General features: G+C 37.1%; 1 pseudogene; it reads left to right on the top strand.

Moving 5' to 3' along the window:
• The first annotated feature begins 176 nt into the window (after positions 1 to 176).
• LOC139741321 (prelamin-A/C-like) lies at positions 177 to 23,408 on the top strand (annotated as a pseudogene).
• The last annotated feature ends 1,393 nt before the right edge of the window (positions 23,409 to 24,801 follow it).

The following is a 24,801-nucleotide window of genomic DNA, read 5'->3' as shown; positions in this document are numbered from 1 at the left end:
TCCTCGCGAGTTGTACTTCCGGGTCATGCACCTGCTTGCCTGACGAGAGGTCAATCAATTATGTTTACGTTCGCCGATCGCCTTCCTTGGAAACCCGACAATAGGAGCCTTAGCTACGGGACACGATCCGTCTAATCCAGCGTGCGGTGCAGCCGAGAGTGAAATACACACGGACTACGGACTGTGTATGGAGCGATAAGTCGACTGAATGGTAAGAAGGGATTTACTCGATTATTTGCAATATTTCACGTTGAGACAGACTCTTATTTTACTGATACTGCTGGATTTCTGTGCTTATTATGCAGCGGAACCAATCTAAAATCTAAATAGCTTGAAAGTGAGATACACTCGGTACGTATAGTTTCTATCGTTGTTAACAATTATGTGTGAATGTGTAGCTAGTGTTTGTGTTCAGTCGCTAGTCGCCGACTCGAAGAATATGCTTATAGTATACTCACAGCATACGCATAAACGTATTACCGTCAATATAGGCTCTTGATATATATACCAATATCCTCAGCTTTAGTCCCAATAAATGCCAATAAATGTGTCGACCCCACATGGACAACCATACAAGTGTTTGTGTTCATTTCCAAATTTTGATAATTTAGACTGAGCTGACTGCGACTGCCTATACTATTACTACACGTAGCTACTGCGTACAAGCCCTTGCATTACATGTGTACATGTAGACAATCTGACAATAAGCGGTCATATCAAGTAGACCTGAATAACATACAATACATTGGTAGTTCTGCTGAGTATTGTAAACTGCTGAAGGCACCCAAACTTTATGTGTTTAAGTCGCTTTAATTATAAAAGAGTTAGGCTTAAACATCACAGACACATCATGTCATGACACATGTCTGGTATTCTGAATATACACGTAAGGGTATATAATCCAATTGATATGTTGTATATATTGGGTATATATGGACATGTATACACTTGTATGTCATGTAATATCAATAAATACCGATCCATAATGGTATACAGTGTAAGAGTTGTATTCTTTTTACTCTAGATTTTCATAATGAATGTAAATTATTTTTCTTTCTCATACAATGTATAATTTTTTTAAAACCTTTTCAGTTGCATGTGTGTATGCCTTCATCTATTTAAATGTACAAAAATAAGCATTCCGCTGTATTCTCTTAGAATCTGTATTTTTCTTTCTTTTAAAGAGGGGCGGGGTTAAATGGGCAATAGCAGACTGATCTTTATTTGGAGAGTTTGTTTGCAAAAACCTATAAGTCCATATTTGTCAAATGGAGATATTTGCGATTAAAGGACAAGAAAAATAAGAGAATAATAAGAAAATTTTTGCTTCTTTTGAACATAACTTCAAAAATGTGCCTTTATATGTCGTGACCAATATATCATTTAAAAGGTATTATTTTGTGCTTTCTGACAGAGACGTCCCGTACTTCAAAATCTTCAAAAATGGACTTATCGGTCTTTGCAAACAAGCTCTTCATTTGTACGTGATCTGTTGAATATATCATTATGTACTGTACGTGTAAAAAGTGGTAAGGTATGCACTTGAGAGTGTGATAACCAGCAATGCTTTCTTTCATTGAAATATTTTGACAGGAAACAAGATTTTCAAAGAGAGACAGTGGGAGTTTGGAACAATCAACATGAGTGCAGTTATATACCCTCCTGTGCCGATGTCTCGGCAACAGGAGAAGGCGGAGCTAGCGGAGCTCAACGACCGGATGCAGAACTACCTCGGAAAAGTTAAGAAGATCAGAGAACAGGCAAATAAGGTAACTCTCTCTAAAACTTTTGCACAGAAAAAAAGGGGTCTACCGGAGGGCAATAATTACCCCGTACCCTTCCCCTGGCCCTAATCCTAATCCTAATCCTAAACATAATCCTAACCCTAACCCAAACTCCTAACCCTAAACCTAACCCTAACCCTAATCTTTACTCAAACCTACCACTAACCAGTAATTAGCCGGGGGGTAATTGCCCTCTGGGGGTAATTGCCCGGATACGAGAAAAAAGATAATGTGGTAGTACCATTTGCTCTATTGTATACACACATTCAGAAACTTAAAAACAAAGCTTGTTCTTTTGGTTTACAAATATATTTGTAGATTGACTATTTGTGAGCTGACTTGAAATCTTAGACTTGTGATGTACAATGATGTATTTCATTCTAAATTGCTGAACTTTCTACACATATTATATAAGAAATCATGGGCAATATTCATTTGCATTTGTTTTGTTTAAATAAATGTGAAGTTCACAACTCATGCACTGACAAGAAGAGTAAAAAAAAAAATCGCTTAGAGTGAAATAAAACCTTTTCCATAATTCACATAACAAGGAATATTCTTGAAGTAATCACAAAAATTATCCATACTCAGTATTTTCTTATAAATCATCTTAGTCATTTCTAGCAGCTGTATCACAATCATCTTACCGTACAAAAATAGAGTTAGCACATTTTGTGGTGAAATTTTAAGTCATGATCATGAAATTCATGATATGGAATTTGCAGTCTTTTGAGAAACTGTATCATTGATTATAGTGCGTAGGAGGGTAGACAGGAATATGTCTTCTCATACTGTGATAGTTTGATATAATGAGCATCTTACATTGACTATTTTTCCGTGACCAGGTGGATTCGTCAGCCTTATTCAACTCCATCCGATGTTTGGAAGATGAGGTGGCCTCTCTCAAGAGCCTTTATGACATGGAACTAAACAGCCTACGCAGACAGCTGGAAGACACTACCACACTTAAAAATAATTCGGAGACGCTGTCACAGCGCAACGCTCTCCTGGCATCAGATCTGCAAGACAGGTATGCGTGTCTGCCTTTGAATTCTGTCTGGCCTCTTGTTTCTACAGGTGACTTGGTTATGATAAAATCCTCAGGGCTGGCAGTTTTCTGTTGGTGTTTTGACATTTCATTTTGATCAAACGGAATACTTACCCCAACAGACTTTTTTGGGACCTTGATTTTTACTTTATTGTATATATATGAATATACATGTATGTGTGTATATAACCATGTTTCCTATGACCCGAGTGCCCTGTGCATTCCAAAATGCTTTTACATGCATTTATATTTATGAATAATCTGTTTAAAATTTTGCATTTATTTGTGTTTGACTGCAAACAATTTTGTTATGTTAGTTTCAAATATGCAAAACCCACCTATGTGTCCCCTCTCTCCACCCCACCACCCCCCCCCCAGAAAAAAAAGAACAATAGAATCAATATCTTATGCCTAGTGTACTGTTTTCTTCTGTGTCTCATGTGGAAATTTAACTTCGGAGTAGGTAAATACAATGTAATTGTTAGAAGAAAAAACAGGTGAAGACCTGGATTTTGACTATGTCTATAATTGACATGAATACATTAGGGAGTGCCGTTATTTTCCCACATTTGTATGTGAAGTTGCACATGTATATTATATCATGTACAGTATTGCCAACTAATTCCACATCGGACATGTGTGTTGTTTTGATACATCTTTTTTTTTCACTTTTTTAAGCATTGAACATTCCATAATGGGGGAAAATTTGCAGGTTTAAACAGACACTTGAATCTACTTGTGTTACCAACATGGTATCAGAAACTTTTATGATGAATCTCACACCACACGATGTAGCATACCAAGGGTGTGTACATGTAGGCTGGAGTGGGTTGTTGAGAGCTGTGTATAAGCAGAACTTAAAAGTAGTGTTAACACACAGGACAGAATATAGATATTTCATTTATTAAATACATCCTGTTTTTCTAAAGACACATTAACAGAGATCCTAAAGATGAACATTATTTTTAACAGACCCCATCATACAAGTCTCAGATTATAATATAATCATATTTGCAAAATATGCAACATAGACAGTATTTTAGCAAACTCTGTTGGCACTAAAATTTTACATGTTGTCCCGTTTAGGCCATTGGAAATTGTAAATCTGACATTTTGGTGGCCCAAATCAGATGTGTAGTGGCCAGAAAACGTTAACATATTTTTGAATCTTTGAATGGACCACCAATAGATATCGTTCGGGAAGTTTCGTGGCGCGACATCAATTTTTAGTTGCCCTGGGCCACCTCTAATTTTGAGCCCTGAGTTTACACAGAAGGTAGGAGACTGAACTATGAGTTCTCATGCTGCTTTGTACCCGATCAGGTTGAGCATCAAGAATCATCGAAACAAAGCTTTGGAAGGCGAGATGGATACCCTGCAGAGGTTGTGTGCCCAGAAGGACATGGACTTCCAGCAGGCCAAGGCGAAGGGGGAAGAGCTCGCCCGCAGGGTCAGGGACTTGGAGGATGATGTCGGAGTGCTGCAGCGGAAATGCGATGACTCGCAGAGGGGGTGAGTTTCGATCTCCTACCAAATGGAACACATTTTTGCTCATAATACTGGGGCACTGAGGCATAGTCGATAAGATGCTTTACCTTCAACTGGAAGTTGAGTCCCATGGGAAATTCATGTTTTAGCAATATCAGCTCATCCTCAATGGGTTAAAATCTACAGATTCACAGCACGATTTGCTGTTAATCCACTTGAAAGCTCTATTGTACTAGTTGTACTTCACATATATTATTTTGATTACTATTGGCAGCTTCCAACAGCTCAGCATTCTTAATTTGCATAATAACTGAACACTGAAGAAGTGGAAAAAATTGATAAATGGTTATTTTATATCATTCAATATGTGAGTTGAAATATTCTGTACCCTCACTGTAGAGGGATATGAGATGCTGATTGCTCTCGCCTATCCTTGAATTTTTTTTTTTTTTTTGGTCTGGGCTCATGCAATGTTTTTTGTTGTTGTTGTTGTTGTTGTTTTGTTTTTCATTCATTGGAGTCCAATATGACATACACTTGTAAAAGATGTAATTATTATGGATGGTTTATACATTCATAACTCAGCAGAAACTGGTGAAACTTTGTACATGATATCAATCAAACAAATCTTCTGGTAGACCCATCTAGCAGTTATACTACCAGATGGATTTTTCTGCCAATGATATACCTGTACTGTAGTTCAGCTTTAAAGGGTGTGTACAGTTCTGGTCGAGGTGAGGATTTAGCTTTTAACGTTTTGCGAGATATTCAGAAACCACTCTATGGGATGGCAAAGAGCATGCAATTCTAAGGGGTATCAAAAGTTTATTTGATGAAAATCGGTTTTGAAATGGCTGAGATATCCAAAAACAATGTGAAACAAAGAGATGCTAATAAAGTTGTGGCCTGTCGCCTTTTATTATTATCACTTTTTTGATATTTCAGCCATTTGAAAACCATTTTCATCACATAAACGTTGAATCCTTCTTAAAATTACATGCTCTTTCATATTTCATAAGAGGTTTCTCATTATCTCACTTAAGAATGTTCAAAACATGAATCCCCACCTCATCCAGTACTGTACAGTCCCTTTAACTTTTTTGACTCTTTGTGTATGACTATGACCTTGCTTACCTCAAAGTAATGGGCTAGCCAAAGTGTAGTCTGCAAACTTATGTCAAAGATACCAGAATCTTATTATAGTGATTTCTGACATTTTTTCCTCAGGCTTGACCGAGAAATGGTGGCAAGGCAAGAAGCACAGGATGCTCGTAATGGAATGCAGAAGAAATTGGACTTTCAGGAGCAAATGCACAGAGAGGTATGTAAATCCAATTGCTCGAAACTATTTTTGTCCCCCTTCATCACAAGATTATAGGCCTACTGTTTCTATATGTAATCAACCTGAAACAGCACAGAGCATATGTTTAAAAGTTGTGAGTCATGGCTTTATTTACACTTTGCGGCAAATTCGCCTTTAAAGGAAAATTGTGAAGTTTTGCTAATTTTCACAAAGCAGTTCTTGAACAGTCAATGTGAGTTTGGAAATAAGTGTGCTGATGATGTTCTTGTACACAAAATCTTTAAATTCATAATGTTTGTTTGCTGTTTGTTTGTTTGATTGATTGTTTGAAAGACAGACATGTCCAGTCTTCAAAAATTTATATATATCTGATTTATCATTATTTTGAAGATATTCAGCCAGTAATAGCATTATGCTTAACACTTTTATACCGTGGCAGAAGTATTAAAGGTTTGTATGCTTTTGTCTTTTCTAAAAACAAATGCATTGGATGTTTTCTTATCATATTTGGGTTTCTTTCCTTCCATGTCTGCATTCGCTGTTGTCTTATCAGCAAACCATTGAATGGAGGAACAGGCTGGAGGACGAGGCTAATCGAATCCTCCAACTGGAGTCAAAGGTCAGGGAACTAAGCAAGCCTGACAACACACTGCAAGAAGTCTTGGCCAATGTCCGGGCGGCTGCTGCGGCGGAACTTCAGCGATTCAAGGAGGAGTCTGAAGCTACATACCATCAGAATGTAAGTTCTTGTAGAGTATAATGGATAGACTCAGTTTTTCATTAACCCACTGAGAACGGACTGATTTTGCCACAACAAGCATTTCCCATAGACACCTGCCTGAGTATACCCGGGACTCGTCCTCAATAGGTTAATATAAAACCTGTTATCTTCACTTACAGATATTTTCATGAATGTTTTTGCTACTTGACACAGAGGCTAACATAAGTGCACTGAGGCCTGTCCATCTGTAAACTTAATGTGATCAAGGTCAGGCGGCAGTATTTTTACTCATTATTGAACTTGCATCTTAACAGTTATTTGCATGAAAATATCAGCTTTATGGTAGAGCCATGTTTTTGTGTTGTGGTGTGTTACTTTTGGGGAAATATGATTATGATGTAAATAGAACAAAAAAATTTCCTTTCCCACACCATATGTCAAACAGACCAAAGCAAAATATTGATAATATCAGTGAGGATTACAGACATAATTAACTTCGTTGTGTTTTATTTAAAAAAAAATTATATCCAAATAGTCCTGCGATATCAAAGCCTTCTGAAACCATCCTACTAAAGTAGATACAATAAGAAGAGACAATCTTTCATATAAATCATTACAATCTGTTTTGCCCTTTTTCATAGAAAATGGGAAGGTTTGAAACTTGGCATGTCACTTTTATGATATTTTAGGTTTGCACCACTCCTTATAGCGTCGCGCCGATTTTTTTTTTTTTTTTTTTTTTTAGCTGTTTGAACCCCGTAAGTGATGTTTTCCTGGCATCTACTAACGTAATGGAGAACATAAAAAGCAGTCCATGATATTACGTCTTATTAGAATAAGATCAAATAACAGTTTAAAACAGGCGCGCCGGAAGCAGTTTTGGATTGGGGGGGGGGGCAAACATTGGAGGGGGCTCAAGATTAGACCATGCATATGTTACACAATATACACATACACACACACACACACGCACACGCACACACATCTATTATATATATATATATATATATATATATATATATATATATATATATATATATGTAAAGTGGCGTACGGTGGGTCGAAACATGGGGGGAACCATAAAGTAATTTTGACGGTCTGTATGCTTGGGCGTGTGTGCGTGAGCAATAATGGGACTACAATACATTACGGAATGTGATACATTCAACAACGCAGTCATTGAGGAACATTGTAAGTTTTCCTTACATGGATTATGGAATGACGGTGTGAAACGATCGACAAATTATATACTGTCAGCAACGTGAATGGCATAACAATAAAATGCGAGCGAGTGAAGCGAGCGAGCTTGAAATTTTTGATATTCTGCAGTTCCAAAACTGGAGTTTTGTAGCTATATATTTTGTTTTGGAAATAAATGGGAGCGCATCGGGCGCAACTGCTGGCAATTATTGGCAGCAACATTAGGAGAATGGCATAACGATTCAATGCGAGCGAGCGAAGCGAGCAAGCTTGAAAATTTTGACATTCTACAGTCCCAAAAAGGGGTTTGTAGCTACAGTATATCTTTCACTTTGGAAATTAATGGGGCGGCGCATCGGGCGCAAATGCTGGCAATTACTGGCAGGAACATTAGGAGAATGGCATAACGATTCAATGCGAGCGAGCAAAGCGAGCGAGCTTGAGAATTTTGACATTTTACAGTCCAAAAACTCCCGTTTGTAGCTATATCTTTCGCTTTGGAAATTAAGGGGGGGGGGCATCGGGCGTAACTGCTGGCAATTACTGGCAGTAATGTTAGGAGAGTGGCATAACGATTCAATGCGAGCGAGCGAAGCGAGCGAGCTTGAAAATTTTGACATGTTACAGTCCAAAAACTCCCGTTTGCAGCTATATTTATCTTTCGCTTTGGAAATTAAGGGGTGGGGGCATCGGGCGCAACTACTGGCAATTACTGTCAGCAACATTAGGAGAATGGCATAACGATTCAATGCGAGCGAGCTTGAAAATTTTGACATTCTAGAGTCCAACAACTGCCGTCGTAGCTATGTTTTTCGCTTTAGAAATTAAGGGGGAGGCGCATCGGGCTCAACTGCTGGATGCGAGCGAGCGAAGCGAGCGAGCTTGAAAATTTTGACATTTTACAGTCCAAAAGCTGCCGTTTGTAGCTATATTTTTTCCCTTTTATTCATATATATACATATTTATTTTATTTTCTTTGTTTATTCATTTATTTTTGGCAGCCCAAGGTAAGGTAAACATAAAAGAGTTAAAACCATTCCAGGCATCAACAATATGAAACCAACTTCAAGTTGGCTGAGGTTGTGGGAGAGAAAAATGAAAAAGAAAATGTTTGCGTTAGGCAACTTTTCTGGAGTCCTCATGTCAAATATGAAGTAACACATAACATCCCATCTCTAGTAATGCATCTGTTGTTTGATGTTGTATGTGTTATCATAACTTATTGTATTCTTTATATTCATAAGGTAGATTTAAAATAATATTTCTTAACTGGGTAATTTGCTATTCATATGTAACTGATGTATCTTTGCTAGATTAAAAAAAACCCAAAAAATATGTAATTGCTAGATTTATAATGGAGCCTTCAATTGCCACCATATTTTAGAAGAATAAAGGTTATGTTCCTCTTTCAACTTGGCAAGTATTTATATTTTCTTGTTTAATTTGTCCAGATTCAATGAATATAACTCTCCATCTATCTTGTATTTTCAATGTCAGCTACACGTGTATGCAGTGAAATTCAGAGTTGCCAATTTGATGGTGACAGATGATCAATTCTGCAGCAAAACTCTTCTTGGACTTGATGGGTCAAACCATAGAAGTTAAAGAAATGAAATTTGACGTGAAAAATGCAATGGTTGAAAGCAATGGAAATGAGCAAATTAATATATTAAGCTGTTGATGTTTTAAAGGCAGAGAGGAAAGATATTGTCTTTGCGACTATCAAACACAGTTCAGCCTGAATTATAGAAATAATGAGTCCTTCATTTTTATACAATAGGACGTTCATGGTCTGATTTGACTAGACTTATTCCCATTTTTATCTCGCTCATAATTCACATAACCAGACTCGCAAAAAGAAGGTAAAATTTTGTATGTTGCTCTTCCATAGACTTTCAAATAAAAACTAACACTCTGCCAGTGGTTTGTGAAGCTCATAAAGTGTCCACCAGTAACTCAGCCTGTGATTGTAGATGAATTTATTGACAACAATAACAAAGTCTATATTAATGAGATGATGATAATAATAATAGTGAGTATTTGTAATGCCTTTTGTAACCACTCTGAGTGCTCAAAAGGCATGAAAGTGCAGATAGTGAGAGGGTATTCGATTTTCTCTGAAATCATGTTTCAATCATCTTTTTCAGAAATGTTGTTCAATGAATTTTGCAAATGATAAGTTGTTTAACATTTTCACATAGATATAACAATACTGTTTGTTCAATATATGTGAAGACATATGAAATTGATAATAGTAAATCAAAACTTTGATGAAGTATAACACTCTGATAACAGTATTAGCAAGACTGCTACCACTAATAATAATGATAATGATAAGAATTTAGGTGCAAGGGTGTTATGAAAAATAAGATATAGAAAAAAAACCCTCTAATAATGTCTGTCATGCATGTATTTCAATATAACAATGATAACAAAATAACAGCATGAGCATCCATAACTTTGATGTTCTTTTGTGACTTAATTTGAGTGTCCCTGACATTTCTTAAATCAAACCATCAAGCCCTTGAGAAATATGCTGCAGAAGCCTCAGTCTACTTCATCTTACTTTTAGTTTAGCAATTCTTTGTAAATATCTGTAAATAAATTATATTATAATGTGAATAATGCAGCCTGCAAGAATCTTCAGCTTATTGAAGGAAGCAGGCTTAACCAGAAGAAGCAGGAGAAGAAGAAGAATTTAATTAATTTGACAAGAGGAGAAGGATTGGTTGTATGTGCAATAAATCTGAAAGAAATTTGCAAACATTACAGGGATTGTACAGTTTTGGTTGAGACCTAACTTCAGCTTTCTAAAATTTTTGGGTGAGATAATGAGAAATTTTTTATGAAATATGAAAGAGCATGTAATTTTAAGATTAATTCAGCATTTATTTGATGAAAATTGGTTTTGAAATGGCTGAGATATCAAAAAAAGAGTGATCCTAATAAAAGGTGAGACCCAGCTATTACGATTGCTTTGTTTACTTTGTTTTTGAGTGCCTTAGCCATACTAAAACCGATTTTCACCAAATAAACTTTGAATTCCTCCAAGCGTGGTATCCTCTGTACTATTTCATAAGTGGTTTCGTGGTATTTAAAAAAGGTTAAATGCCAAATTCTCATCTCCACCAATACTAACTATCCCTTTAAACAATTTGAGACAGAAAGAGAACCATATTAAAGTCGTTCAAATTCTGTACCCAAGGCAAGGATCAGCATAGGCCCACTTTGTGATTGAATGGTGCAATCTCTACACCACCCCCCCCCCCCAAAAAAAAAAAAAAAAAGAGGAAAAATATCAATAAGGCTCCAATGAAAATTAGATTATTTCTGGTGCTCTTCCTTATGAATCACTTGCATTAAATGGTAATATTCATGATTGGAAGACACAACAATTAAACGAGGGATATACCATATCTATGTGAATTGTCTCTTAAACTTGTGTCAGATTCTTTTTTTTAATACAAAATGTATGATTGATCTTAAATTTTATAAATCAAGCCAAAATATGAGAAATTTATGATTATCACATGAAGAGAAACTGCTAAACAATAGATTATGGGACAGAAAGTGAGAAGAAAGTGTAGGGATGTCTGAAACCGAGTAATGTTGCAATCAAGAATTCGATTTGATCCTTCTTGCCTTAAATATGGACATTAAAAATGCATTGTCACTCAGGTATCAAAATTGCGGTGTTTTATCCTTTTTGTATTCATTGCAAGTCAAGGAAACTTTTTTGTAACCCTTTCAATGTGCTCTTACCCATTTTCTTCCTATAGATCCAGCAGCTAAAGAACAAAATTGACGCTGATGGCTCAGAGATGGAGCGTATGAATAATGAGAACAAGAGACTCTGTGCTCGTGTGGAAGAACTACAACACGATGTGGACAGTCTGAATAATAAGGTATGCTTCATTCATTGTCTGCCTGAAGGAGTGAATTTGTTGTTTTTGTGTTTGTTTGCTTGTTTGTTGATTGGTTGATTGGTTGGTTCAGGGCCGGTGGAGCATTTTCAAAAGTGGGGTGCCCACTTCCCGGTTTCATGAGCACAGAAAAAGGTCTTCAGCTCATCTCTCCCCTTCCACTTCCAGGTTTCTTCAGCTGACAAGCATAAAAATAAGGTCTTCAGTGCAAAAACATAACCACGCTCATATTTCAAGATGTTTATCTACTTCATTTTAGTGCCTCTTACGTACTTCTGGGTTAAAAAAAGTTGGGGGGCCCAAAGTGATGACACCTGATGTATTCCTTTGTATGTTCCACAAAAAGTGTGTGTCTGTGTGTGTGTGTGTGGGGGGGGGGGGGGGGGGGGAGAGCTCTGCCGGCCATGTGGTCGCTTGGCTGGTTTGTGCATCTTGAGCCCCTATTCTCACACCTATCCTCTCACTGGGGCATAATTTCCCTGGTTCTGGGAAAAGCTGGCAAGGAATGCAGATGTAAAGTTGGTGAATGTCGCCACCTCACATCACATTCCACCCTGCTTTCTTTTTCCACCGCAGCTCACAGCAGCTGACCAGGCCAACCGAAACCTGCGGGACACGCTTGGCGCGGAGCGCGACCGCACGGGAGCGCACATCCGCAACCTGGAGGACAAGCTGCGTGACATGCAGGACTGCCTGGTGGAGAAGATGCGGGAGATCACCAAGGCAACGGATGCCAAGCAACCAGTGAGGGCAGAGCTAGAGGCATTGAAGGGCATGCTGCTAGAAGAGGAGAGAAAGTGAGTGATGCGAGTCATTCATTTGTCATTTTTATTATTCTGTATTTCTTGTTAAGATAGCTGGATATTTTGAAAGAGAGATAAGGTAGATAGAGAGATGCATGTATAGATATAGATAGATGAAAAAATAGATTAGATAGAAAGATAATAAGATAGATATATGAATATATAGACAGATAGAGAGATAGAAAGAGATGTAAGATAGGAAGATAGGATGCTTGAATAGATTGCTTACTTGACTGATCAATGCATTAATGTATATGGGTAAATACATGTAGAGGGATAGAAGGGCTATGGATAGGGCAATGTAGCTGTACAAACTGTCTATGGTAACTACAGTTAGCCATTTTCAAGCATCGCTCTATGAAATCTTCACAAAATGAGAGTTGCAGGTAATCCTCGTATCCACCATAAAGATGTGTACGCAGCACTCTTTCTTCATTACCTGATGACGGCTAGCAGTTGCAGTGAAATACTTTTCGTTTGCTACATTGTATGACAATAGAGCAAGTGTACTCTCTTCAAACAATTTCTTTATGTGTGTGTGTCTGTACTTTTACCTTTGAATGTCAGAGTATTGGACATCCCAGGCCCTGTGCTTCTCCCATCAAGAACAATCCGGCTTCCGAGTCCTCCTCACATCACACGCCCGGCGACGGTCATCCCCTCCCCGTACTACGGCAGAAACACCAGTCCAAGAAGTGAGTTGCTCTCACACATAACTAGATCAACTGCCTCTAGTTTTGTTTGTAGGGTTTAGAAATTAACTCATGTTCATTTTATCAGTTGTATTGGTCATGCATTAAGCTATCCAGGAAGAAGTGAGTTTCTTTCGTACCTGGCCAGATCAAATGACTCCAGTTTTGCTGTTAGGATAAAAAATCCTTCTTTTTCTTTATTGTATCAGACTTGAAATTAAGGCTATTTGTGCAAAGTGATTACAGGTGTAGAGTACACATACTATGATGGGGCTGTTCTTTTCATAATGCTGACATATTGCAGTATTTTGAATTTGGAAGATATGAAAGTGGAAGGGGTAGAAAAAGGTGGTAAAAAAGTGATTAACCCTAACTTACCTGGGGGGGGGGCCATAATGGCCCCCCCCCCCTCGACGAATTCCGCGACCATTCTGCCGCGCAAAATTTTTTGACCGCGCCGCTCGCTGACTTTTTACTTTCAAGTCTCGCGCAACTTTTGAGACCAAATTTGTCGCGCCCGGGCATACCGTTCCGAAGCCACGCCCCTTCAAAAAATTTTTGTCAACCCCAAAATTGCTCAAAAACGTGATTTTGTGTACAAAGTCAATACAAATTGTGTTTTTTCAATTAATTCATATAAAAATTCATATTTTTAATTTTAATGGCTGAAATAAATTTATTTTAGTATAATTATGCTTCTAAAGATGTGTATGACAAATTCTGCTGAAAAAAACAACAAAAACAAAAGTTCGAAAAAACAGAAATAAATTAAAAAATGATAAAACAATAAAAAACGTAAGAAATTAATTTTGATACTGAATTTCTTTTTATGCACAAATGTTCGGAATGTCACTAGGAATATTTACACCAAAAATCAGCATTCCATAAGCTTTTATAAGCCAATTACAGACGAAAATGAGGTTTTTTGCATATATTTGCATAATTGATTAATTTAAAATAGAAAATGCAAATTTTTTGAAAATTTAACTGAACAGTCTTGTAGATTACATCCGGCTTTATGTTCATGCAAAATTTTGCGGCGATCGCGCGATCAACGGCCGAGATCTGAAGGGGGGGCCATAATGCCCCCCAGGAATTCAAGCTTGCTAAATAGTCCAGGTAAGTTAGGGTTAAAAGATGAAAGGAAGAATTACTTGATGATGAAAAATTGAACAATGGAGTCATGAATAGATACAAACATAGAAAGGTAGATATGATAAAGGGATAGATAGATCAGACAGATAGATAGGTAGATAGATAGATCGGTAGATAGATTGACAAATAAAAGAGATATACGCATGCACATGTGCATGCATTTGTACATTAAAATATACTTGCATACAAATATGCCAGTAATCTGACAGGATGATAAAGATGAATGTGTAGATTTAAAAAAATGAATAGATACAATTGTCTTTGACAAGTGAAAGCTGATGAAAAGAAACATAAATACATAGGCAAAGAGAGAGATGGACTGAAAGATAGATAGATAGATAGATACATACATACATACATACATACATACATACATACATAGCCTATTATAGATAGATAGATACATACATTCATAGATACGTACATACATACATACATACATACATACTGTAGATACATACATACATACATACATACCTACATACATACATACATGCAAAGCTGGGTCGAAATAGAAAGATTTCAAGCTGTGTAGATTGTCAGTGACTTATCACCTTCTTTTTTTTCTCTGTAGACACAAGACCCGCCTCTGTCCCTGCTCCATCCACCATGGGCCAAGGAAGGGATTACTTTGATGCCATGTTTGGGGACCTGACTCACAGGAAGACCATTGGGCCCATTCTGCGGGCCCGCACAGGTCCACCCAGCCCAACCCCAATCTCCCATGACTACACCACAGCAACATCCAGGTAACCCAACCTTTTGGGGTTTTTTTTTTTTTTTCTAACTTTGTCTGTTATCACCAACTTTGCTTTGGTCTCCAAGCAGCAAATATGCTGTATTCCTTTCTTTGCTTATGAGCACAAATGTCCTGAAACTTCTTGTTGGTAAATTAAAATTTTGTAAACCTCCACTGTACATCTTTGTGGAAATGGCTTTCAAGTAGGTTTGTTGCATTGTAATTTTTCAGTTTCGGGTGTAACTTACTTTATGGTAAAGTTTTGAGAGTCTTTGATATAATGGTCTTGAAATAATCATAGCATGTTAGAGCTCTGTTTATGGGCAAAGAGAGGGTAATATGAAAACAGCGTGGACTGCTGTGTTAAATGATAATTATAAGTCCAAACTGTTATAAATTTAATATAAAAGGCAGAAGCATTCTAACATTTGCTAGGTTGTGGTTTTCAGACAATAGAAGAAAGTAGATCCAACTTAGTCTTATTTCATTTTGTTGTACTCTACTGCATTTTTCCCTTTCAAAGTCAAAGTTATAGATTTTTTTTTTTTTTTAAAGAAAGGTAGAGTTGAATGTATGCTCTATTCATTGTTTTGTGCTTCTCCCAGCGCCACAAGTGCCCTGAAGATCTTGGAGCTCGGGGAATGAGGACATCGAGGTCGGGGGATTCCTCATCCAGCAGAACGTAGGAGGTCACCCTGTGGCAGTTTTCCGCTTCCCGCCCCGTACTAGATTCCGCGCTGGCTCCGTCATCACGGTGAGAACAATCTCATCCTGTCATAGTTCAATGTTTTGTTTCTCTGCACTGTTTGTTTCAAGATTTTTCGACAGCATGTTGTCACCTTTGAACTCATATATATTGAATGTATCATGCTTTGTAAACTTTTTTTTAGTCCATCTTCTTTTGAGGAGTAATATAAATTGACCATTAACTGCAAATTGAGATATTTTGATTTGTTGATGAATTGAGAATATGAGAATTTTGAAATGTCAAAGTATGCATGCCATATTAAAATGATGTCATATTTCCTGAAGGAATATTTGATTTTCTTATTGCATGCACTTACAGTTATTTCTTTTGCTGTGTTTTTTTTTCTTCTCTGCATATGGTCCTCTATATGTTCATGGTTGATACTGGTTTGTGGACTGTTCTTAAAGTCTCAAGGCAGACAGAAAGGGTTGCTATAGAAACAGAGGGGACAGCAAGATAAAATGCAACATAAATCAGTTTACTCTCGAGTCTTGAACCCTAGACCTCCTGAGTACAGGGCAGACACATGGCCAAATGAGCCAGCTTAATTGTCATGTACTGCACAATGCTATGCCATTCCAGATATTTCTTCAATGTGAGTGTTTGTACTGATCCTATCCCTCCGCAGGTCTGGTCCGCGTCCAGTCTGGCCCACCACAACCCTCCAACGGACTTCCTGTGGAAGGAGCAGCACAAGTGGGGGACGGGACCGGAGTGTACCACCATCCTCTGTAAACCAAATGGGCAGGTGAGCAGTGGTAGTATTAGTAGTTTCAGTAGTATTAGTAGTGATGATGAGGATGAGGACAATGATGTTGATGGTCGGCATCTGTTGTTGATGATGATGATGATGATGATGATGATGATGATGGTGATGATGATGATGATGATGATGATGATGGTGATGGTGATGATGATGGTGATGATGAATATGATGGTGATGATGATGATATCAGCAATGTTGATAATGTTGATGATTACGATGATGATGATGATGATGATAGTGATGATGGTAGTGACGTTAACAATGGTGATGATGATGGTAATGATGAATATGATGGTAATAATGATTACATCGACAACATTACTTGATAATGGTGATGATGATGATAGTGATGATGGTAGTGATGATGGTAGTGATGATGATAATGGTGATGTTGATGGTAATTATGATTATAATGATGATCAAGATGGCAGGGATGATGATGATGCTGTTAGTGATGATGGATGATCATGATCATGATGATCTTGACAATAATAGTAATGAGGATAATAAAAGTAACATTAATCGCAATAAAATTGTCCCTTTGAGCAGTACATCATGGTTAAGTTGATGTGACTAAGCATTAGATATTGCTATCATTTCTTCAGGCAATAGCCTGGACCACTGCAGCCCACCGCTTCACAAAGACGGCTCGCTCCTATGACGGCGACACTGACAGCTCCGCTGGCCACGAGATCCTAGATCAGGAGTACGAGGGTGGAGCCTCCAACCCCCATCCCGACTTCGAGGTGGAGATCGATGGAAGGCCAGCCACAGTCTTGAAGAGGTGAGAGTGGCAGAACAAAAACTTATCCTGATTTTTAGGTTACATCTGCTGCAGCGATGTCTCTAGAGGGTCAAAATGTCCCAATGTATATGTAGTCAGATAGAAACAATTCTTTGAATATTCATGAATATAATATCGTCTGTTGAGAATGAGAAGGGCTTTAAGTCTTCTCGAACACTATGGGTTTTGTGGTCACTTAACGCCCTTATCATTCTCAACCGACGATATGTTTACTTATAATTGTTGTTGTTATTTTTTTTAGGGGGGTTGGTAAATAGATAAGTAGATAGATAGATAGATAGATAAATACAGCAATGTAGAATTATTGATAGCCTGATAGATAGAGAGAGAAATGACATAAATTTTTATCCATACTACATTGGACTCCCATTATAATGGAAGTCCTCGGGATCGGCAGTTTTCTTTCATATAGAATTTTGTTTTAGCCGAACAAATAAACAATAAAAAAAATAGAACCGATAATTTTGCGACCAGGATTCTTATTTCATTGTCAGAATGTTGTTATAACTGTGTTCGTTAAAGCGGGAGTGCACTGTATCTACATAGTGTAACTCTTGAATAGTGGCATCACAAGGAACTTCTATGTGGTTGGAAAAATCAATGCATACCTAGCGAATGATGCTTTCATCAATATTTTGCAGTTTCATGAGTAAAAGATCAAATACAGCATCATCCAGTCAGGATGCATCAGCGTACTCTATATAAAATAAGCTCCTACGTTCATATTCATTCATCTCTTATATTTTTCGATTTTTGTCATTCTCGCAACAGAGAGAAGCAAGATCCACCCAGCTTGTCTCCGCCCAAACATCCCCATGGCAACACCACGGGGACAGGGACACACCCAGCGGTGGGCCAGCCCAGGGTCCTGGCCACCGGCAACGACAACAGCAGCACCTGCCGCCAGACCAGGTCCCAGAACTCTAAGCCAGTACCAGACCCAGTCCCTGGTAGGTCCACTCTCTAACCATGTCTGTCTGTCTGTCTGTCCGTCCGTCTGTCCGTCCGTCCCTCCATCTTTCCCTTTCCTGTTATTGTCCTGTACATTGCAGACCCTAGCAGCTATCTCTAAGTTCTATGTACAGACAATGAATATCTGATAAGAATGACCAAAAGGATAGTGTCCCAAATTGAGAGTAATCAACTTACCTTTTTGTAGTTCATGTCTGATGGACAATTTAACTGTACTTTTATAGACTACGCCCCTAACATTTTGACAGTGTGATTACTGACATAGGTATTTTCAGGGGAGTTGGAAAAATAGAATGTTGTACATAAGAGTTCATAAATGTTCATCTTTTGTACCAAAATCGCAGTAGTTCACATTGACTTCTGTTACATTTGGAAATTACTATTGATTGTCTTTTCTTGTCTGCATACTCATTTATTTTGCCCACAATTTTGATTTGACAGGAATATTAAAAGAAGTTAGAAGTGAATTTTTGCTTATAAAATCTGACATGAAGTATTGGAGGACTTATAAATTAAATTTCTTGCTTGTGTAAGGTGTAGGTAAAGTGAGTTCTGTGAATTTAATTTCTTTGTTTGTGAAAGTGATGTGATTTGAACGTCAGTGATTAAGGAATTAGCAGTCAAATAGGAAGACTATATTCTCTTCTATTATTTCAGGTGAGCTCTATGCAGGTTCAGGGGCACCAGGCAGCAGAATGGGATCAGCCCCGTTAAGGAAGGCAGCCCCATCCTCAGCAGGGAGCTCGAGGGTAAGTGATCCGCACATACATGCACTGTATGTATAGAGAGATATGGCATGTTTTGTAGTGATGTTTTCGTTGCTGGGAGACCTTTGGCCATTCTGTGTTATCTTGAGAGTGATTTCAAAGGAGACTGGTATCACCTTTCATAGATAAGGTAGTGTTTTTGTAGGTGTCATGCATATATAGCCAAAAGAATGAGAAAACATTACATTCTCCATTCATTTCATGCTCGTAGGATGCATTCATTGCAGTTGTAAATATAGGTCAACGAGTATGTGTGTGTGTGTGTAGATGTACGTATGATAAAGTACTTTTCAATATATTCATGTATTCATTTATGTATACTTTAATAAAAAGATGATGCAACAAACATTTGTTGGGTAAAGTTTTTAAACCCTAATTTTTCATCGTACCTTTTTCCATGTTTTGCCATGCCACAAATGTCTGCAATTTTTATTTGGGCAGCTCTTGATCTCTCTTTCTTCCCTTTGTTTTTCTGCAATATGTTCTTTTCGTGCGGATTTTATTCTTGGTTTGTTGTTGCAGCTGTGGAATTGGATCATCAAAGAGTGAAGCAAATGGTTATAACATTCATCTCTTTCTCGGTAATTGGGGAAAAGAGTGATTTGTTTTGGTTTGTTTTTTGCTCTGGTGGAAGTTTGCTGGAAAACTGATCAGCCAGCCTGCTTTGAAGTGCTCTATGTATGGCTGTAAATTTCCCCCCAAATGCAATACTATTTAGTTCCTGTAATTATATACTTGTTTGTTTGTTTATTTTTGCATTGATATGGGCAACAATGATTTGTCCAGGGTGTGCAGAGGTGTGGTGTGATGGTATGTGGTTATGACTTCTCTATCCAAGCAATTTTCATTCTTAAGGTTGGAAAGAAATCGCCAGCTGCATGTTGCTTGGTCTTGATTTTTTTTTTCCTTTTTGCAATATGTGGTGAAAAAAAACCCAGCCCAAAGATTTTCTGCTTCATTAACCTATCAAGTCCAAGACACCACACTTCTGTGTTTTAATGTGGTGTCTCTTTATCACAGTTTTGTTTTTCTTTCATTTAAGCCCAGTTTTTTTGTCAAACAGTAGGCCTTACTTTTTGTTTCATTTGCAGAATTATCAAAATCCTATGCATAATAATGATAGTGATAACAATGACAACAACAATCATAATAATGATATTGATGATAATAATAATGAGAATGATGATGATGATGATAATTATAATAATAATAATGATGATAACAATAATAATATGAAGAATCTATATAGCGCCTATTGCAACCCCCCCCCCCCCCCAAAAAAAAAAAAAAAAAAAAAATCCAAGTGCTCAAATTTTTGCATGGCTAACATCATTACTTTTTATAGGCCTACTTATATTGCCAAACATTATAGAGAATTAAAGTTGATATTATGTCTGCCTAAGGTTGGGCAATTTTTTTGTGAAAATGCTTCTCTGATTTAGGGCAGAATCAAGGAATCCTATCAGTTCATCTAATCTTTCTCCAATGTATTTATGCAGTAAACTTTAGAGTTGCCAATTTGACGAGGACATAAAGATTATCTGTCTTGCAAACCTTCCCAAATGACATGATAGATTAACTCTGTGTTTATGCCTTCCCACAAACCTTGGGAATTTGGCAAAAGTTGTCTAAATGCAAGTAGCGCTTTCCGACTGATTTTTGGCAACAGTGTTGCCATGGACTTCTTTTTTTCAAATGAAATAAAAGTGTGTTGTTTGGAATCTTTATCTGTGGTTTGCCTTTTAAAATCATTTTCCCTTTCTTTTAAAAAGAAAAAGGAAAGAGGATGAGAGCCAATTGTATTTGCTTGAAACTATTATTTAGCCAATGCAATGATGCATGACCAGCAAATGATTACATAATCTTAACCCGTTGCGGACAAGTCCCGAGTACACTCGGGCAGGTGTTTATGGGAAATGCTTGTTGTAGCAAAATCGGCCTATCCTCAATGGGTTAATTTGTGGAGACCTGCTTCACTGTCTGTGGTTAACATGTGGAAATTCAAAATTCTGTCATTTCTTTAATTTGTTTCTGATTTATCATTAATATTGGAAACATTACTTGTTTTGCTTGTTTGATTTTAATCTATTCATCAAGTGGAATGAGGATATTTTCACTTGAAATTCTCCTTTAAAGAATAATTGAATTTCAAAAGGCAATAATATGCTGGTGTCAATTACATAATAAGTGTGATGAGTATACAACCTTGGATTATGTGTGCCTGTGGAAAATATCTGTTTTCATGTATTAACATATTTACATTTGGAAGAACCCATTCACTAATGAATGTATTTTCCTTAGCATGTGTGTTACATTATAATTATCCAAATGGAATTATAGTGTTTCAAAAAGATTCATTTGATAATGAGTGTGATATTATCAGTAAAAGAATAATAAAAATTAGATGACTTTATTGATGATAATAATTCTAACAATGGTAGTTGGAATACTAATAATGGCGATGACAGTTATAATGATTACAAAAATAAAAGTAACAGTAATGAAAATAAAATGACTTCAGGTAATAACTACATTTGTAGCGATATCTATAACCACCAAAATAGTGTTCTTAAATATTATTGATAAGTTATGAAGTGCACAAAATACTGACAGAATAACAAGACTGATGAAAATGCTAGCCATATTATAGTGATTTTATTAAAGTAATGACCATCACATTAAATTGCCCATAAGCATTAGGCCTCCAGATTGTGCCAGCATTCATTTTCCATGCATTTCCAAATTTCTGTTTTATAAAAGTGCAAGTACTTCAATAAGGACATTCACTGTACTTATGAAATTAAATCAACTTGGTTACTGACATTCTTTTATCAGAATCAACTTTGTTTCAATAAATGGTTATGCTATTTGATGAAAAGTCATATTTTTTGGGAGGATTGTTACCAGTATTCTTCCTTTAGGCTCTAGGATTGTACATTCATAACTTTATTAAACTGATCTCTTTTGTTAGATACTGTAAAACATGATATATTCGCGGCATGAAATTTTCGCGAATTGGAGCCGACAGCCTTTTTCGTGGCATGAAATTTTCGCGAATTGCTTCTGGCATTCAATGTATGTAGTGTAGACAAAAGCTTTCGCGTGCATTTTAATTTCGCGAATTTTGGCGCTCGCGAAATTCGCGAAATTAAAATGCACGCAAAAATTCCTCGTTTTACAGTACGTTATTGTAAGTGGAAACCTACACACAAACACGCAAAGCCTTTGAGTTAATGATATTCTTTATTTCAATTTTGTTAGATATCAGCACCTTATTCACAATGAAGCAAATAAAATAAAGAAATTAGCAGCTTGTATTCCATTCTTTTATGCTGCTTAATCACATGAATTCTTACTTGCAGATTCATAAAAAAGAAAACTTATAAAAACCTACAACCCTGTATACTATATTAGTCTTACAATACAGAATTCACACAAACGCACTCATGTACAAAGTTGCCACCTATAGACCCCTTACAACTAATGTAATCTGTACACAGCCTTCGTGACAATAATCAAATGGCTTCATGAAGATGATATGATGAAATAGAGCTTTTCTTTTCTTTTCTTTTCTGAATGGCTTCGTAGATATGGTCACAGACACTAAATCGCCAAGTTCCTCAGTTCAAGCCCTTTAGCAATAGCAGTACTGACCACAGGCAGGGGACATAACAATTACAGTAATGCCCAGTTTTTGAAGGACTTGAAACCATGTGCTTGTTTGCCTGCAAGCATTTTGATTTTTCCTTACAGACTAGGAAAAATGAATCCAAATTCAAACTCATGATATTTGTGTTGAATACGTGAATTGTATTTTATGTGAGTTGTGTTGATTTTGTTATCAAAGATTTTGTTATCGAATATATGATTATATTTTTCAAATTTATCTACAACAGGGAGGAGGGGGAAGCATCCGTTACAGCCCCCAGCCCAGCCCCTTCATGTCCCCGCACCAACGGCACCAAGCCGAGATGAACATGCTGGACAACGGCCAGAAGGTCGGCTTCAAACCCCCCATGCCACGCCCACCTGTCATATCGTCATGGTGATGAGTTAGACCCCGCCCTCCCTCCTTTGTTACTTTCATGATCATTCCCACCCATCTGGCTGAGAAGTAATACAGACAGGCATTGAGCATCATTCTGCAAAGTGTTTTTGGCACTCTGTGAGCCGACAGTACATTTTTAGCAATTACCTTTCAAAGTCAATCCACTTTTGTAGTTACATGTAGTTCTGTGACTTACTGTATACACCATATTTTGCGAGTCTAAATTTTTTGCGAATCGGGACTTCCCGACGATTTCGTGAGTGGTTAAATTCGCGATCATGGAGTATAGCTGTACTGAACGTAGAAAGTATACGTGTGCATCACATTCATATCGGGATCAGAGTCATTATTTTCGCGTTTCTTTAATTTCGCGAATGGCACCTGACTCGCGAAATTCGCGAAAATAAAAACCTCGCGAAATATTCGGCCTATACAGTATATGTATAACGTACCCAAGCTGTAGTTTAATTGAACTCTTAACACAAACCCATATTCCTTCTGTGCTACCATCCCCCTTTTTTTTACCATTGCCCTGACAGCAAAAGAGGGAGAGAAAATGCCCCTGTCCACTTTCCCCCATTGGTTCCTGAGCAGTAAGTTAATCCAGCTCTGTTTGCTTTGAGTGTTGCTAGGCACTGAAAACCCCATAGTGTTGTATATGCTGCCTGAAGTCACTGGCACAGAAATGGTTAAGGTTGCACCTTGGCGTTTGTTAGAGAGAAGCCCGCATTGATTGCATGTGCTTCATCATATTTACCAAACTTTTCTGCAACTGGAGTCAAATTACGTACATGTGGCATTTTACTCCATCTTTTCTTATCACAACATACTGGCTGGAAAGTTTGCACAAATGTAAAGAAATATGAAGTCCCTATTTGAAAGCCTTTTTTTAGCTTATTTACAATGTAGGAGCTGTAACAAACAAATCTCATGCTGTCAGTGTTTTTCTTGATTTTTTTTTATTCTTGTTGGACTGTCCAGTATTCAGGAATTATTGAAGTAGTGTTATTAAATTGAGATTCATGCCTAACTCACTTTTTTATATCATACATGTGTGTACCTTTAACTATGCTACATGAAATATTTAATTGATATATATGCAGTATCCGTCCAATTCTTGTTACATATGATGCAATTATCTGAAAAATAGCTTAAAAGCTCTCTATGTACTTGTAGACTGAACACTATACAAATTATATTCCTTAGGCATTTACATTGAGACTGTCTTTCATGAAGTTTATGCAAGCAACACAGGTAATACTTTTCAGCAAAAGTGTGAGTAATATCCAGTTACCCAATTGATCATGGAATCTACCAGAAAAGGCTTGTTCCACCTGAGTTTTTCACTGCAAGTCAGACATGTGTTAAACTGATAGGACAGTATGTGCTTGTGAATATATTTCACTCATGTACAGCTTGATAACCTGCCTACAAAAGGAATAATGTCTGTAATATTGGATATTGTATTATATACTATCATATTATCCATTTAATCTCTTTTTTTTTTATGTGTGATCCATGAAAACTGCTCCATGATGTTCTTCTTGATTCTCTTTAAATGTATTTTTTATTCTTCAAGTCTATACTGCTTTTTTTATCAAGTATAAGTGATCTAACTTAATAGCTTATAACTGAATATCTAGCTTGTAACAGCATGTTACACCACACCCTAATTTAATGTTCAGTAAAGACCACTATTGAGTATTGACTCCCAAGTTTTATCATCAGTATTCTACTCTGACATGCCTTGAAATTGGATTTAGATATTATTGACCATATGGACAACTGTCTGAAGATCTTTTTGGATAGCCGTGTTTAGAAAGGATGTGTAGCATAGAA

This window comes from Diadema antillarum, unplaced genomic scaffold, assembly GCF_040938485.1.
Source record: "Diadema antillarum isolate AM-2024a unplaced genomic scaffold, OU_Dant_1.0 seq00000920_RagTag, whole genome shotgun sequence".
Lineage (NCBI taxonomy): Eukaryota > Metazoa > Echinodermata > Echinoidea > Diadematoida > Diadematidae > Diadema > Diadema antillarum.
The sequence above is the reverse complement of the archived record's forward strand: the minus strand, read 5'-3'. Positions and strand labels throughout refer to the sequence as shown.